Source organism: Bos taurus, chromosome 14 (assembly GCF_002263795.3).
Source record: "Bos taurus isolate L1 Dominette 01449 registration number 42190680 breed Hereford chromosome 14, ARS-UCD2.0, whole genome shotgun sequence".
NCBI classification, from domain to species: Eukaryota; Metazoa; Chordata; class Mammalia; order Artiodactyla; family Bovidae; genus Bos; species Bos taurus.
In genome coordinates this window covers 37,351,290-37,369,312 of record NC_037341.1, presented here as the reverse complement: position 1 = coordinate 37,369,312, position 18,023 = coordinate 37,351,290, and the positions used below count along the sequence as shown (strand labels likewise).

The 18,023-nt window shown below is 41.0% G+C and overlaps 1 long non-coding RNA gene and 1 other non-coding gene across 2 annotated transcripts in view; one reads left to right on the top strand and one right to left on the bottom strand.

Moving 5' to 3' along the window:
* Positions 1-17,049, bottom strand: part of LOC112449517 (uncharacterized) — a 128,680-nt gene extending 111,631 nt beyond the window's left edge. Inside the window, exon 1 of the long non-coding RNA XR_003038077.2 lies at positions 5,449-17,049. This is a non-coding gene — a long non-coding RNA (uncharacterized lncRNA). The remainder of the gene's footprint in view (positions 1-5,448) is intronic.
* LOC112449650 (U6 spliceosomal RNA) lies at positions 3,651-3,757 on the top strand. The gene has a single exon (XR_003038248.1). It is a non-coding gene; the product is annotated as a U6 spliceosomal RNA (small nuclear RNA).
* Positions 17,050-18,023: the final 974 nt, after the last annotated feature.

Below are 18,023 nucleotides of genomic sequence, written 5' to 3'. Positions count from 1 at the left end.
GGATAAATAGTACAATAACAGAGATGCTTTAAGCATGAAACTGTAAATCCTCAAGTTCCAGCCATATTATAATATCAGTGTTGAAATTTTTCACCTAAAGAATTAGAAAACCTTTTACAACAGGATTAATACATCACATCATTTAACATCTACCTTTTGTCACCTGACCCCGAGACCATATCTAACAACAAATAATTTGCCCCATTCTTTCAAGGTGTCAAATGACTTTTTTCTGTATGACTTTTTTTGAATGATTTGATCCAAGAGAAGTAGCTTAGAAAAGCATTAGGAGTGTCAGGTTTTATAACAAACCATGTGGGTGGAGGGTTTTGTTGGGTTGATTTTTTTTTTGGCTGACAGCAAACAAGTCTATCTGAAAACACATAAGCTCCAGCAGGTGCCCAGAGCTAATTTGGTTTGACACTATTTTTAAAAAGCACTAGCTAAGTTTTATAACAAGTCATAGTGAATGGCTGTATTGTTTCTCTGTCTTCTGCAACCCAGGGACCAGTTTTAAAACAGGACCCTAAGCAGAAGGCCATGAATCTAAAACACCCAGCTTCTTAAATCTTCTCCTAGATCCCTCGAAACAAAATGCTTAGATCCCTCGAAACAAAATGCTTAGAGGTTTACACTTGACTTTGCACTTCACACCTTCCACCACAAAATCGAAATCACTTCACTTCCTGTCAGCAGTTTTCATTTAAATCTAGTGAGTTTCAGCTCTGGCCAGCAAGGATGATGTGAAATGCTTGCCGGCAGCCAGACTCAAGATGGATTTGCCGATCCAACCACCTGCTGACGGCATGTGTTTGGCTCCCAGCATTCACAGTGGACACTCATCATGATATTCACTCTCCCTATGGACTCTCACAGCAGACACATCAGTTGGCATCTCCCACTAATACTCCCAGCTTAAACGCCCACTTAGGTGTGTGTTTGAAGAGCCCTTCAGTTTTAATCTCTCTGATACATGCGTTTAGCCTGGCCTTTCCTCTCTCAAACACAGAAGTCCTATTTGGATTAAGATACAAAGATTGGATTTGGAGAGTTGTTTTTCATTTGTTCTGTCTTTGTCTGTGCAAGCACAGAACTCACTAGTTTACTGGCGAGGGTCAAAATATACATTTCTACTATTGAGTTGGTAGGTGCAATGTTAAGAGTCAGTCCAACTTGGATTTGAATTCCAGCAATGTGTCATCTTAGGCAAGCGTGTCATCTCCTACAAGACAGAGATAACAGCACCTAGCTCCGAAGATTGTTAAGATTAAATGTGATGATATATGTAAAATGTCTAACATTAAGTCAGGTTTGTAATAAATGCTCAATAAATTCTAGTGGCTGGAATTTCAGTTTTTAACTTTTTATTTTATACTGAGGTATAGCCAATTAACAATGTTGTGATAGTTTCAAGTGAACAGCGAAGGGACTCAGCCATGCATACACATGCATCTGTCTCCCTGCAACTTCCCCTCCCATCCAGCCTGCCATATAACATCAAGCAGAATTCCAAGTGCTGTACAGTGGACTCCTGTTGGTTATCCATTTTAAATACAGCACTGTGTACCTGTCCATCCCAAACTATCCCTTCCCTCAATTCTCACTCCTGGCAACCATAATTCCTTCTCTTAAGTGTATGAGTCTGTTCCTGATTTGTAAATAAGTTCATTTGTATAATTTCTTTTTAGATTGACTTAAAAAAAAAAACAGTGAAATAACCCATCTGACTCTCAGATAGCTTTGTAACAGGATAGGGGCAGCCAGTATTAGCCTCCTCTTGCAGACTGGAAAATGGCAGTGCAAAAAGGTGAAGCAATTCTCCCAAAGCCTTACAAGAGGGAAGTAAACTAGACCCTAGATTGTCTAACCCTAAATCCAGTTCTTTTTCTCCAATTTATTATTTGCAGTTTGACTTTGTTAAACACCCTCTGAATTATTCAGTGGAAACCGACTCTTGATAGTCTCCATTCTCCACAGACACGGTAAACAGAATTGTGAGCCTATGATAGGGACAATGACAAGCCGTTTGAATCATGTCCACCCTGGTCCTGCCAGTGCAGCCAAGGATCAAACTGGGGGAGGACATGGCTGCCTTCCATGCCATCAACTTCAAAAGACTGGGATATTAGGGCCAGAGAGGACTTGGCCTCAAGCCAAGGTTAAGACGTAATGAGTTCAGTGCTGACATTTTGAGGCTGAAGAGACAATAGGACTTGTTGCCTGGTCCACTCCACCTTCATTCAAAAGGCTGGCAGCCCTGGGTGGTGCAGAACGGAGCTACCACGGTTGGCTGTCAGCCTTATACCCCAGACTCCCAGGTCTCAAAAAAGCTGCCCAGTGTCTCATAATTAAAAAAAAAAAATTTTTTTTATAATACTCAAATTTTCCTATTTCCCTTGACTTTCACTTTCCAGTCATACTGGACTGTAGACAAATCAAGTATTTAGTAAGGAGCCCGAGGTTCAGACATGATAGCTGGTAAGAGAGGGCACTGAAGGAAGCAGCCAGGCCACCTAATGCCTCATCCCGAATTCTTCGCACCACCTCCTGCCTCCTGTCATGGCCATGGGAACCCAGCCACTCTGCCTCTTGGTCTCCCACTAGGAAGCATAAAGGGGATTCTATAAACATTTGCTGCATGGATGGTACAACAAAGGGATAATGAGGAGCTATGTGTTCCCGTTTCTACACATTCTGCCTCTCTTTTATTGTGCATGAGATGCCCAGCAAACACAGCTGAAATAATCAACTCATTTTTGTCCTGTCACTCCAGTTTGTCATGTTACCACCAGCCAAAGCAGTAATGCCCCAGGTCAACACACCCGGAGCACTCCTGTGGAAGAGATTCTCAACAAGGGAAGGCTGCATAAAACATCCTGAAAGGACAAAGAAAAAACCCACAAAGCTAAAAGACCACAAAATTAATGTACCCCATCTTAGCAGGCACTTCCAGTCTCTTTCTCTGCTGCTGACCTATTGTTGTTTTTGTTTTTTGGTTGCTAAGTCATGTCCAACTCTTTTGTGACCCCATAGACTGCAGCCCACCAGGCTCTTCTGTCCATGGGATTTCCCAGGCAAGGATACTAGAGTTGGGTTGTCATTTCTGTCTCCAAGGGATCTTCCTGACCCAGGGATTGAACCCACAGTGGAAGCCCCCTGCAGTGGAAGCACAGAGTCGTAACCACTGGACCACCAGGGAAGGCCATGTAAATATAATTATAGAGCACAAAGGTCATGAGACCGTTTGGTCAGCTCAGCTAAGACGTCAGACTCATCAAGTTTGAAAAGCTGGAACGTGAAAAAACCTAAGAAAGAAATGATGAGAGGTCTGAAAAAGCAAAAGAGAGACAAAGATGGAGAAAGAGAAAAAATGGGTTCAAGGACCATGCCAATGATAACCAATACTGACAGAGCATGTTCCTGTTAGCATGTCTATCTAAACTCGAGTCAGGTCAAACAGAATTGCCATTAAGAATCCTTAGATTGCATTGTTATTGTTTATAACAGATTCGTTAATCAGGTTATCAAGGCCCTCTTTTGTCAAAACATCCTTGATCACTCAGATTAGCAGCAGTCTGGTGCTTCACTATTGGACAGCTGGTCACCCAAGCACTTGTTTATAAGATTTCCTGTTTCACTGTGACAAGACAGTGCTCGCTTCGGCAGCACATATACTAAAATTGGAAGGATACAGAGAAGATTAGCATGGCCGCTGCACAAGGATGGCATGCACATTCCTGAAGTCTTTCTTATTTAAATTGGAAAAAAAAAAAAAACAATGTAACAAGACAGCCTTCCCAAATCAGACCTCCTGTTATCTAATCACATTTCTGTTCCAGATTTCAATCCTCATTCAGGAACACTCAGTGGCAAAAACTTTTATAATGTAAAGACACCTGCAAAATTTGATGGGGAAAAATGTGTGGAACATTTAGAGCCTCGATATGAGTTCTAGGAAACGTCTCTTGTCTTTCTGATCTAATTGAAGGGGATGTTAATCTCTGTATTCAACCCCACAAAGTGGTCAGTTGGGTAGGTCGTGCTATTTGATATTGTTCTCCAAAACCTCAAATCAACACATTATGTATCTATGGAAATATAAAAGTCTCATGGGTCCCAAGACCTATAAGATGCAATAGAGAATTCTAAAGCAAACAGGTGAGGGATGACAAAATTACCACAGAATGCTAAGAGGAAAAAAACAATATATGGGCTGCTGCTTAATTTATTTTTTTGATGGAGGGCAGCAATCTGTGCTTATGAGAAATCTTAAAACAGTGCTTCTCAACCAATGTCACCACCTCCAGGGGACATTTTGGACATTTGTGGGGTTATTTTATTGTCTCAATGGTAAGAGGACCCCAAAGCCATCCAGTGGATGCAGACCAGAGATGGAAAATGTCCCGAAGTGAGCAGGCTGGTGCCACGGGGCAAAGCACCCTTCTACACCCTATACGATATCATATACATCCAAGGCTCTCGCCCCACATTCATGTAGGTGAAACCCTATTTACAATCATCTAAATCCTATGCATATGTTTTAGATACCACATCCAACTTCTTCAATGTGTCCTCTCGTGAAGAAGTACCAACGCATTCACATACTGAAATGCATATTACTTTTTTTTATAAATCACTGTTCTTCCATCTCTTACATTACAGTTGAAATTATGTATCTGTAGGCTAGATAAATCATCTATAAAATATACTGTAGGACAGTAGAGTGTCGCACATAATCTGGGATAAAATCCGTTTTCATTTTCTGTCTCCATCATTTCATCTACATTTATTAATGACATGACGGAATTGGGAAATTATCTGTAGATGCTAACATGAGTGGCTGCAAATTTACTATCAAACAGGAGATTTATGCAGTTGTAAAGCATCTCCTCACAAACTGTTTAACTGCAAAGAGAAAAATAGTACTTTACAGTGGCAAAGCCTGGCAAACACCACCTTAATCAAATGATCAAGGTTTAGAAAAATATATGTAATATTTGTGTGTATATATAGAGATATATCAAGAAAGAGAAGCAGAGGAGAGTAAGAAGAGGAGGAAGGGGAAGACAGCAAGAGGAGGAAGCAAAATAAAAATGAAATGAAAGGTAAGAACTGAAGTAACAATTTTTAAATAGTTATGATTCTGTGTGTTATATAAACAATTAATGTTAATTTTCTATTTCATAGGTGTAGATAGACTCACGGAAATATCTAAGAAGAGAACAGTGGGAGAAAGCAGTGTGAAGAAAAAGAATAGTACAATGTAATAAGGGTCACAATTTTTAAAGACAAATGGGGGTGTGGACATACATTAACATATGTAACTTTTATCCTGATTTACAAAACTTTCATAAATTCAGTGTGAGATGTGAATATAAGAGAAGCTGATAGAATTTTATACCAAACAATACCAAACAAACAAAAGCAAATCAAACACCTCACTCTAACCCTGTTCAGTCCACCGTACGGATCCTCCCAGCAGTCGCTGACCGCAGCTTTGCATGTGTCCCCAAACTGCAGCAGAGAGCAACAGAGTATGTTCTTTATGTGCCCATAATCATATGCTCCCAAGTACAAAATGTTAAGTCAATGATTAACCTACCAAAGCACTTTTTTGGAAAGATAGTCAGACTTCAAAGATTTCAAAATCTTTCTTGTAACCCCTGATCTGGCCTACATCTTGGGAACAGGGGTACGAGGTACAAGGAGGGGCATTTCCCTCTGTGGGAGCCCAGGAACCCCTGCACTGACCAGCTGTCCACCCCACCCCAGCCAAGATGGTCAGAGCCCAACGCAGTGAGCACGCAGGAAAGGGTTATATCTCCTTTGCAAGCAGTTGTCTTTTTCCTGGCAAACAAGCCAGGTGCCAGAAACTTTACCCAGACGGGGAGGAAAAGAGAGGAGAGGAAGCAGAAGGGGAGGGGGAGGGCATGAAGGAAGAAAATAGAATCATCAGGAAAAAAAAAAATGAAAGATGAGGTCAAGATGGTTACAGTTTGAAACAACTTCAGAACAGTTACATATTTTTTCAAAGCATTTAAAGCCTCTCAAAGTTCTCAAAAGGTACAAGCCTGCAGGGAGGTGACTTCCCTCGACCTTGAAATCTTTCACTCAGCTGTAGAAAAACAGAAAAGAGATCTCAGACTCAGAAGTTACAGAAGTACATGTGCAAGCACTATTGCTAGTTGGGTTTCATTTCTTTGTCTAAACAGAAACTGTTCTTGCAAGTTACCACCAACCCCAGGGACGCCTTGCCAGTGTACTTCCCGGGGCTTACATCATCCCATGCTTTCATTATACCTGTTTCTTTCTATTTGTCACACATTCCTCTCCCTTTCACCTGAACAACGGAGACACCATTTCCAAGTTCCTTAATTAAATCTTATTTTATCTTGCAACTATCAGGAAAAAAACAAAGTCATCCAGGGTCATCTCTTGAAGGTTGAGAAGCCTGAGCCACCCACCTGCTCCTGCTTGTCAAAATTAAATCTGCCAAGTGCTGAGTTGCTTGAAAATGTCCTGTTAAGTCATTTAAAGACATAGCTCTTCATATATCTAGCAAGGCATAGCCTTAATTTGAGACATACGCCCTGCCACGATCACAGAACCTCTCCACCAAATGTTTTCTTTTGAAAATACAATAAGTTCCCATCTGAAAATGTTATTATCCATGTTTCATCTTCATATTTCTTATTTCCTTAACAAATAAAGCATTCTTACACCTAATGAACCATGAAATCTTTCTTAATAGAAAAGGATGTTTTTTGAGGAATAACTGGCATAACATTGTCTAGTTTCAGGTGTACAACATAATGATTTAATAATTGTATATATTATTATTTTTGTAACAGCCATCCTGATCAGCGTGGGGTAGTGTCTCGAGGAGCTTACCACCTGTTTTCTTCCAGGAGTTTTATGGCTTAAGGTTTCACATCCAAGTCTTGAGTCCATTTTGAGTTAAAGTTTGTGTATGGTGTAAGATAGTGATCCGGTTTTTCTATTACCATTTACTGAAGAGACTATCCTTTTTCCACAGCATATTCTTGGCTCCTTTGTTTTAAATTAATTGACCACATAGGCATGGGTTTTTTTCTGGGTTCTTATTCTGTACCATTGATCTATGGTGTCTGTGCTTTTGTTTTGTTGCCAATACCATGCTGTTTTGATTACTGTAGCTTTGTAATATAGCTTGAAATCAAGAAGCATGATACCTCCAGCTTTGTTCTTTCTCATGACTGTTTTGACTATTTGGGAGTCTCAGTGGTTCCGTACAACTTTTAGGATTGTTTGTTCTATATCTATGAAAAACACAATTTAAAGTTTGATAGAGATTGCATTGAATCTGTAGGCTGCTTTGGGTAGTATGAACAGTTTAACAATAATTATTCTTCCAATCCAAAGCATATATTCCCACTGATGTGTACCTTCAGTTTCTTTCATCAGTGTCTTGTAGTTTTCCTACAATGAGATATCGCTCACACAGGTCAGAATGGCCACCCATCAAAAGGTCTACAAACAAATACTGGAGAAGATGTGGAGAAAAGGGAATCCTCTTGCACTGTTGGTAGGAATGTAAATTGATACAGCCACTATGGAAGACACTATGGAAATTCCTTAAAAAACTAGGAATAAAACCGCCATATGACCCTGAAATCCCCTTCCTAGCCGTATACCCTGAGGAAACCAAAACTGAAAAAGACTCACGAACACTAGTGTTCACTGCAGCACTATTTACAATAGCTAGAACATGGGCGCAACCTAGATGCCCACTTACAGATGAATGGATAAGGAAGCTGTGGTAGGTATATACAATGGAGTATTACCCAGCCATAAAAGTGAACGCATTTGAGTCAGTTCTAATGAGGTGGATGAACCTAGAACCTATTATAGAGAGTGACGTAACTCAGAAAGAGAAAGACAAATATCATATACTAACACACATATATGGAATCTACAAAGATGGTACTGATGAAATTATATGCAGGGAAGCAATGCAGACATAGACATTGAGAACAGACTTATGAACACAGAGTGGAGGGGAGGAAGGAGAGGCTGGGATGTATGGAGAGAGTAACATGGAAACATGCATTACCATATGTAAAATAGATAGCCAATGGGAATTTGCTGTATGGCTCAGGGAACTCAAACGGGAGCTCTGTGACAGCCTAGAGTGGGAGAGGAGGGAGGTGGGCGAGAAGTTAAAGCGGGAGAGGCGAGAGAAGTTGAAGTGAGTATACCTATGGCTGATTCATGTTGATGGTTAGCAGAAACCAACACAATACTGTAAAGCAAACATCCTTCAATTAAAAATAAATAAAGTTTAAAAATATATCTTATAGTTTTCAGAGTACAGATCTTTCACCTCCTGGATTAAATTTACTCCTGGCTATCTTATTATTTTGATGTAGTTGTAAACGAAATTGTAAATTAATTTCTTTGATTGCTTATTATTAGCATATAGAAACCCAACAGATTTTTTAATTTGGTTTTGTGCCCTGAAAATTTACTGAATTTATTAGTTCTAACAATTTTTTGATGGAATCGTTTGGGTTTTCTACATATAATATCATGTCATCTGCAAAGAGTAACAGTTTTACTTCTTCCTTTAGAATTTGGGTGCTTTTATATCTTTCTATTGCCTGATTGCTCTGGTCAGGGCTTCTAATAGTATATTGAATAAAAATGATGAGAGTGGACATCCTTGTCTTGGTCCCTAGAGGGAAAAGTTTCATATTTTATTATGTTGTGATACCTTCCCTCTAACTCATTTGTTGAGAGTTTATCATAACGGATGTTAAATTTTGTCAAAAGCTTTTTATGTAGATATTGAGATGATTTTTATGTTTCATTTTGTTAATGTATTGTGTCACATTAATTGATTTGCAGATGCTGAACCATCCTTGCATCCCTGGGATAAATCTCACTTAATGGTGGTATACAATCTTTTGAATGTACTGTTGAATTCAATTTGCTAATACTGTGTTGAGAATTTTTGCAGCTATGTTCATCAGGATATTGGTCTGTAATCTTTTCTTATGGCATCTTGTCTGGTTTTGTTATCAGGGTTATGCTGGCCTCATAATATGAATTTTGAAGTGTTCTTTCCTCTTTTATATTTTATATATTTTGAATATTTTGGAGAATTTACCAGTGAAACCATCTGGTTCTGGACTTTTGTTTGTTGAGAGGTTTTGACTACTGATTCAATCTCCTTACTAGTAATCAGTCTATTCTGATTTTCACATTCTTCATGATTCAGTCGTGGTAGGTTGTACATTTTTAGAAATTAATATATTTCTTCTATGTTTTCATATTTGTTGGTGTATGATTATAATATTCTCTTATGATTGTATTTCTGTAGTATCTGTTATAACATTTCCTTTCATTTCTGATTTTGTGTCCTTTTTCTTGGTGAGTCTAGCTAAGTCTGCCAATTTTATCTTTTCAAAGAATCAGTTCTTTGTTGTATTAATCTTGTCTATTGTCTTTTTAGTCTCTGTTTCATTTACTTTTGCTCTGATCTTTGTTATTTCCTTCCCACAGTAAAAGATATTTTAAAGTTAACAGATCACTTGCAACTGCAGTGCCTTATAACAGGTTTCTATCCTTCCTTCCTCAGCAAGCATGTGAGATTACCAGAATTAGCATTTTAATCATTTCAAGTTCAAGAACTAGGCTGTCAATCTCTCCATCACATCACCGACACAATCATTCATTTTCCTCTTTCGCTGAGAGCTGCTGACTTGTCAGTGTCTTCTCTGGGCATCTCCATCTAATCCACTTGCCTTAAAAACCCACACCCCTGTCTGTCAAATAATCTAGGATATAATATTACCCTACAATCTAAGCCTTGAATAAATGCCATTGTAAACTGTGCCCTTACCAGACTGTGATTGCTAAGATTTTTTTATCACATTCTTTTTCAAAATGACTTCCAAAGAATCATTTTACAAAATAAGTTTAACATTATCTGTGTGTGCATGTTAAGTTCCTTCACTCATGTCTGACCTCTGCAATCCCCATGGACTGTAGCCCGCCAGGCTCCCCTGTCCATGGGATTTTCCAAGCAAGCATACTGAAGTGGGTTGCCATGCCCTCCTCCAGGCAATCTTCCCAACCCAAGAATCAAACCCATGTCTCCTGCATTGGCAGGTAGATTCTTTACCACTAATGCCACCTGGGAAGCCCTTAACATTATCTACAAAGTTCTTACAGTGTTTCTGGAAACTGTACTGCTCTAATTATCCATTCTGCCAGGTGAAGTCAGCGTGGTTACCTTCTGCAAAGGCAGAAGCTTTGCAGGTTTCCTGCTCACTGTGGCCCTTTGTTCTGTAAACACAGTATCTCACTTCAGTGAGGAAGGACCCAAGCTCCCACTGTGAGTCCCCTTGATCCAAACCAGATGGATAAGTCAGTTTCTTCAGACATCAGTTTTTGCATGTGAAATTAGGGAGTTTATTACATGATCCCTTAATTTCTTTATGAATCTAACTCCTGCATCTCTGGGGGTCATATGACCATGACTCAACAAGGACACCTTGATAATGGTTAACCCGGCTGTCACTCTTAAAGGCTTTGCATCTTCCAGAGCTTTCTCTCATCATCTACCTCACAGAATTTTAATAAGAGTCTCATGAGGTAGCACTGGCAATTCTTTCCTCACTTTGCTAATATTGACCCGGAGCCTCTGAGAGTGACTTGTCCAAGGCGTAACAGCCACAGATAAGCAGGATCTTGATTCAAACCCCAACTCAAAGTGTTAAATTCCCAGCCAGGTCCCCTTTCTACTACATAGTAATATTCCTCATAAAGTTTCTGTAAACTACCATTAAATCAGTTGTACAGAAGACTCTCATTCTCTACCCTTCCAAGTAAATTAATCTGGATACCATCACATGCAGGTGTCTTCATTCTGAGATTTCTGTCCTGCGCAGTTAATATTCTTTCCCTTAGGAACTGTGACAGACCAGCACCATTTGTTTCTTGCTTTTAAAAAATTTTAATTAAAGGATAATCACTTTACAATATTATTATGGCTTCTGCCATCCATCAGCATGAATCAGCCTCAGGTATACATACGTCCCCCTACTCCAGAACCTCCTCCCACCTTCCGCCCCATCCCACCCCTCTAGGTTGTCACAAAGCACCAGCTTTCAGTTCCCTGTGTCATGCATCAAACTCCCACTGGCTATCTATTTTACACATGGTAATGTATGTTTCAATGTTATTCTCTCAAATCATCCCACCCTCTCCTTATCCCCCCGTGTCCAGAAGTCTGTTATGCCTGCATCTCCTTTGCTGCCCTGCCAATAAGATCATTACTACCTTTTTAGATTTCATACATATGCATTAAGTGAAAGTGAAGTCACTCAGTCATGTCCAATTCTTTTCGACCCCATGGACTGTAGTCTACCAGGCTCCTCCATCCATGGGATTTTCCAGGCAAGAATACTGGAGTGGGTTGCCATTTCCTTCTCCAGGAGATCTTCCAGACTCAGGGATTGAACCCAGGTTTCCTGCATTGTAGGCAGATGCTTTACCATCTGAGCCACTAGGGAAGTCCAGATATGCATTAATACATGATATTTATCTTTCTCTTTCTGACTTACTTCACTCTGTTTAATAGGCTCTAGGTTCATCCACCTCATTAGAACTGACTCAAATGTGTTCCTTTTTATGACTGAGTAATATTCCATATTATCTGATCTCCAGCAAGGAGATCAAACCAATCTTAAGGGAGATGAACTCTGAATATTCACTGAAACGACTGATGCTGAAGCTGCCGCTCCAATATTTTGGTCATCTGATGCAAATAGACGACTCACTGGAAAAGTCCCTGATTCTGGGAAAAGATTGAGGGCAGGAGGAAAAGAGGACAACAGAGGATGAGATGGTTGGATGGTATCACTGACTCAATGGACATGATTTTAAGCAATCTCTGGGAGTTGGTGATGGATAGGGAAACCTGGCATGCTGCAGCCCGTGGGGTCTCAAAGAGTCAAACACAATGGAGTGACCGAACAACCACCCTCTCACTGTGCACCTGATGTGGCCTATCTTCTATGTGTACAGAGAGAGAGCTCTCAGGTGTCTCTTCCTCTTCTTATAAGGACATGAGTCCTAATGGATTAGGGCTCCACCCTTATGACCTCATTTAACCTTAATTACCTCCCCCTAAAGGTCCTACCTCCCTATACAGATGCATTGAGGGTTAGGGCTTTAAGATATGAATTTGAGGGAACACAATTCAGTACACAGCAAATAATCTTGAGCCAAACCAACATGAGTCAAGATTACCAACCAGCCCAAGAAGTTTGACCTCCATTTAGTTGCTGGTAGAAAGATGTTGGAAATCTCAAAAGTGGTCATGGACATGTTTTCAAGAAAGGCACCATCCTTTTCATTTTTCTGGTCTATAAAATAAGAGCTATTTTCTAGGATCCCTTCCAGACTAGTAGACCATGATTACTGACTGCATTTTACAAGATTAATCTTTTAGAATTTGTTGCTCTTTCTGATATATAGCCTATGAAGCAATTATGTCACTGAAAGATAGATCATTTTAAGGGCCATTGTTTTTGTTCTAAAAAGGTTAATGATTACTTAAGTAGAATAGCTTCTACCAAAAGCACCCAAATCCTACTGGTTCTTAGAGTGCTGTCAAACAAGACATTAAAACAGAGTAAGATGCACCTGGAGGATTTAGAAAAGACCAGTCCCTCTGGTATGGTTAGCTTTCACCACAAGAGTATTTGTGAACATTTTTCCAAGGCTGTACTCTTATCCAGTTTCCAAAAGAAATCCTAGTCTTCTAAAACTCCCTATCAGTAAAGAATCTGCCTGAAATGGAGGAGACCCAGGTTCGATTCCTGGGTTGCGAAGATCCCCTGGAAAAGGAAATGGCAACCCATTCCAGTATTCTTGCCTGGAAAATCCCATGGACAGAGGCGCCTGGCAGGCTACAGTCCACGGGGTCACAAGAGTCGGACACGACCTGGCAACTAAACCACCACCATTCAGTAAAATATGAATTGATAAGGAGCACCAAATCCCAGAAGGCCAGAGCTGGCAGGTTGCTTCTGAAATGACTCATTTCTGACTGTCACATCACAGATGAGGACGCTGAAGCCCAGAGATGTGCCATGAAGGGCCTGGGATCCCACAGGTGCTTATTAATACTAGAAAAGCCTGCTTGACACAGACATGAAGTATGTTTCTAACCGGTCCCAAAGCAGAATTGCTCCAAAACAAAACCAGCATCGGGTAGTCTTTGGTTATGTCCCAGCCAGTGCTTGAAGTCACTGTTTCTGGGACATCGGTGTGCAAGCAAAGACCTGGGGAGCTTGTCAGAAGGCAGATTCAGATTGGGCAGGTCTGGGTGGGGTCTCGGAGTCTATTACTGACCAGCTCCCCAGGTATCACTGATCATGCTGGTCTGAAGATGACAGGGAACAGAAGGGTTCTAAGAGCAAACTCTCATTTCTGCAGAAGAACCCTGTTTCTGTGACAGAGCCAGGTACTCTCCAGGCACTGGCACTGCTGCCATTTGACAGAGGAGGAAACTAAGCATGAGTTCAGTGAAGTGCCTCATGTCACACAGCTGGGAAGGGCTGGAGCCAGGGTCACCCAGAGGACCAAATTCTAGCCAGTCCTCTTAACTGTTATCTTACCCTTAGGTTCTTGAAAGCAATCCAAGGAACTTCCCTGGTGGTCCAATGGCTAAGACTCCATGCTCCTAATGCAGGGGGCCCAAGTTCAATCCCTAGTAGAGGAACTGGATTCCACATACTGCAACTAAAAATCCCGCATAGTGCATGGAAGTTCGAAGATCCTGCATGCCATAACGGAGACCCCATGCAGCCAAATAAATAAATATTTAGGGTTTCTCTGGTGGCTCAGTGGTTTGAAGGAAAAAAAGAAGAAAAAAAAAAATCCGCCTGCCAGTGCAGGAGACACATGTTCCATCCCTGATCCAGGAAGATCCCACATACTGTGGAGCAATTAAGCCCTTCCTCCACAATTACTGAGCTCTAGAGTACTCTTGCCTGGAGAATCCCAGGGACGGCAGAGCCTGGTAGGCTGCCGTCCATGGGGTCGCACAGAGTCGGACACGACTGAAGCAACTTAGCAGCAGCAGCAGAGTTCAAGGGCTGCAACTACTGAAGCCCTTGGGCTTGAGCTCCGTAACAAGAGAAGCCACCACAGTGAGAAGCCTGTGCACTGCAACGAGAGAGTAGCCGCCACTCACCGCAATGAGAGAAAAGCCCTCGAAACAATGAAGACCCAGCACAGCCAAAAGTAAATAGTTATTTTTAAAAATAATGAAAGCAAGAGACATTTTTAAAAATAAACATTTAAAAGCAATCCAAGATCACCTCCATGCTTACACATGTCAGCTTTTAAGGCTGAGTCATTAGGACCATATTTTAAATATGTAGCTCTTAAAATATATTCATAAAAAGCAGAAAGAAAGAAAAGAAAAAGTGGGGCAAGTACTCATGAGATAATGTTAAGTAAAAACATCAGAATACAAACTGTATCAGACCAGGCCAGGCCTGCTGATTACCTGGCTCCATCACTCAAGCTGATACAAGCCAATGCATTATGGCAATAGCAGGAAAGGCTTTCCCTTCTCTTTTTCCTCCTCCTCCCAGAAACCATCCCAAGGGAGACTTCACTCTAGCCCCAGCTCCCACAACAAACACTTCAGAAAGTGGGGTCTTAAGGGGAAAAAGGCTTGACAGAACAAGTCTCAGTACGTGGGAGAAAGCCAGCCCACAGCTCCCAGCATCCACAATTTTCTCTTATTCATTCAGCATATAGCTACTGAGAACTTGTGCCATCAACCACACCAGACTTTAGGACAGAAAACAGCCAAAAGCCCCTGTGCTCATGAAGATTGCATTCTAGTAGGAGAAGCTGACAATAAAAAATAGGGTTTCCCTCATGACTCAGTGGTAAAGAATCTGTCTGCCAATGCAGGAGACACAGGTTGGATCCCTCATCCAGGAAGATCCCACATGCTTCAGAGCAATTAAGCCTGTGCACCACAACTACTGAGCTTGCACTCCAGAGCCCAGGAGCCTCAACTACAGAGCCCACACGCAGCAACTACTGAAGCCCGAGTGCCCTACAATGAGAAGCCCACACACTGCAGCTAGAGAGTAGCCTGCCCAGCAGCGGAGACCCAGCACAGCCAAAAAGAAAGAACTATTCTTAAAAACAAGCATAGTAAATAACCATACTATATGTTAATAGATGATAAGTGTTACAGAAAAATTAGAGGGGGATAAGGAGTGCTGGGGTGGAACAGACTGCATTAGTCATTAGGGTCATGAGGAAGAAGGTGACACTGGAGAAAGGGCTTGAAATGAAGGAGTTAATTACACACATGTCTGGGGAAAAGACATCTGCAGGCAGATGGAACACCAGGTGCAAAGGCCCTAAAATGGAAACAGACCACATCTGGAATGTGTAAGGAAAAGCAGAGGCCACTGTACCTGCAGTGAAGGATTTAATAGGAGAGGAAGCCAGGGAGGTAATGGGTAGGCAGAAAGGTCTACCTTACAGAGCCCCTCAGGTCTAGAGAAGGACTTTGGCCTTTAAGGGAAACTGGGAGTCGCTGAGGGTTTGGAGCTGAGAAGTGACGTGACCTGACTGATGTACTGAACAACCTCACGCCAGTCACTCTCTGAGCCAACTGAGAAGTGGGCAGAAGCCTGGAGACCAGTTACAAGGCAGCTGCAATAACCCACGCAAGGGGCACCGGTGGGTCAGACTAGAAGGGTAACAGTGAGGTGGTGAGAAGTGTAATAAGACCTGGGTCTCATGATTTCTCGAAGGCTTAGAGTAGAATGTGAGGGAAAGGGAGGAGTCAGGGATGTTTCCTGCACTTGGAAGAATGAAGTTGTCCTTAATTGATACAAATAACTCCAAGGGAAGCGGACTTGAAGGCCAGATCTAGAGTCTGCATTTAGACAGGTGATGATTGAAGTGTAGACACACAAAAGAGATGAGTGACTGCATGGGTCTGGAATTCAGGGACGTGGGCCAGAGACGTCCACATGGGAGCTGTGAGCACATGAGACCAGATGAGGTTTCCAGGGAAGGGAATCAAGTTGAGAAGAACAGGCGCTGTAGGGTCTGAGTCCTGGGCGCATCCACGAAGAGAAAATGAAGCAGCAAGCGTCTGGGAAAGAGTGACCCATGAGTGAAGTCAGAGGGAAACCAAGGAGTTGTGAGGGCCTGGGAGTCAAGAGAAGGACGTGTTTGCTAGAAGAGAGTCATCAAGTATGTCAACTCTGCTGAGAGGTCAAGTTAGACCAAAGCAGAGAGTTGAGCTTTAGATTTAGCAAAGTGGAGGCCATAGGTAATGTTCGCAGCAGTTTCAGGGGAGAGAGGCAAGGAAGTTTTACCTACTGAAAGGACAGGAAAACATCAGTGATAAAATGAAAAAAGGAGAGAGGGAAGAAGTGATGCACCTTTGGCGTTTAAGGCACAGACTTGTGAGTAAGGCAAGCAGAGCTGTTCTGTGTGTGCACAAGTCTTTATTTTCTCATGACTCAATAGACTATGCTGCTGACTTACTGACTCTTTGTTCTCTCTCCAACTCTGTCCTGAATACAGCTTAATCTTTTAAGTGCAAGAAAAAATAATAATAAAAGGTCACCTACCAGCTATTAAGCCTTCCCTCATAAGAAATCAGGACTTAATTCATTACCTGAAAGCCATGCTTGAAGGCTTCAACTTGAGGTACATTGTTCCAGCAATGAATTTTTGCTTTTGATATTGTTGCCACACCTCTGGAACAACAATATGGGGAAACGCACACTATTCTTTCTTGGTGTTAGGTCCAAAGAGGCCAGATTTCCACGTTTAAGGCTAAGCTCACTCTTATCCCACACACTGTCTCCCATAAAATCATCTATTGCCAGTGTTCCTGCCAAGTTACCCACTTAGAACCACCTTGTTCTTTCTCACACAAAGCCATATATGGAATGCAGAAGAGATGATCTACTTAATCCCATCAGAATTTACCTCAAAAATGGAAGGTCACCTCAAAAAAGTCCTGAATAGTACCAACTCATTAGGAATTACCAATTGCTTATTTTTCCAGTTGCACCAGAAGATGAAATATTTTCTAGGAAAGTACCTAAGACATGATTATTTATACTGCTTATCTTCTGCTTTGTTCCAACTTGATGGAAAGAACTATCATTAACTTCTATGGCTAAAAAATAGGAAAATACCAGTAAAGCCTCATTATTTCAGATCCAACTGCTTTGAAAATAACAGTAATTAAACCTTGATTGAAGATTACTTTTGTAACACGTTTGAAAAGGGAGCACTGCAAAGAAAATTAATAACATAAACAGTGTTCAGGAAAGATATCTAACTCACCTAAAACATAATGTGTTTCAAATATTATGTATTTGTTAAAGGAGACCTATCTGTACACTAACAGTACAGAAAGGCAGTATATATGTTTGCTTATGTTGGATGTGTATTCATGAGTTATGTCATTTCACAATTTTTCTAAATTTAAAGGTTGTATTGTACTTTCTGATCTATACACACACACACTCTCACTCACCTACAGTCATGTAAGTATATACAAACAACTCACCAACCCACATGCTTTATCTGCCAATGCACACACCCACGAGCAAGTAGGTTTCCCAGATAAAATAAAATAAAATCACCAATGGGGGGGGGGGGTTGGAATCCACAGCTCCCTCTATCCCTGAGTCTTAAATGAACTACTCCCAAAACTGCTTTTTCACAATTATATAATTGCAATTTTAGCTGTGTGAAATTAAAAGAAAAAAATGTTATTTCTTGGCTAAGAAGTAATCTATAAAAGAGATCTGCCTCTTCTCCATGCCAGGTACATTTCCTTACCATGGCAGATATGATCAGAATCCATGCTTACTAAATCCAATACACCAAGATTTACTTACTCGACTTGAAATAAATAATAAGCTTTCTTAAAATATTACTTTTAGGTGGGTTGTATAAGCAAC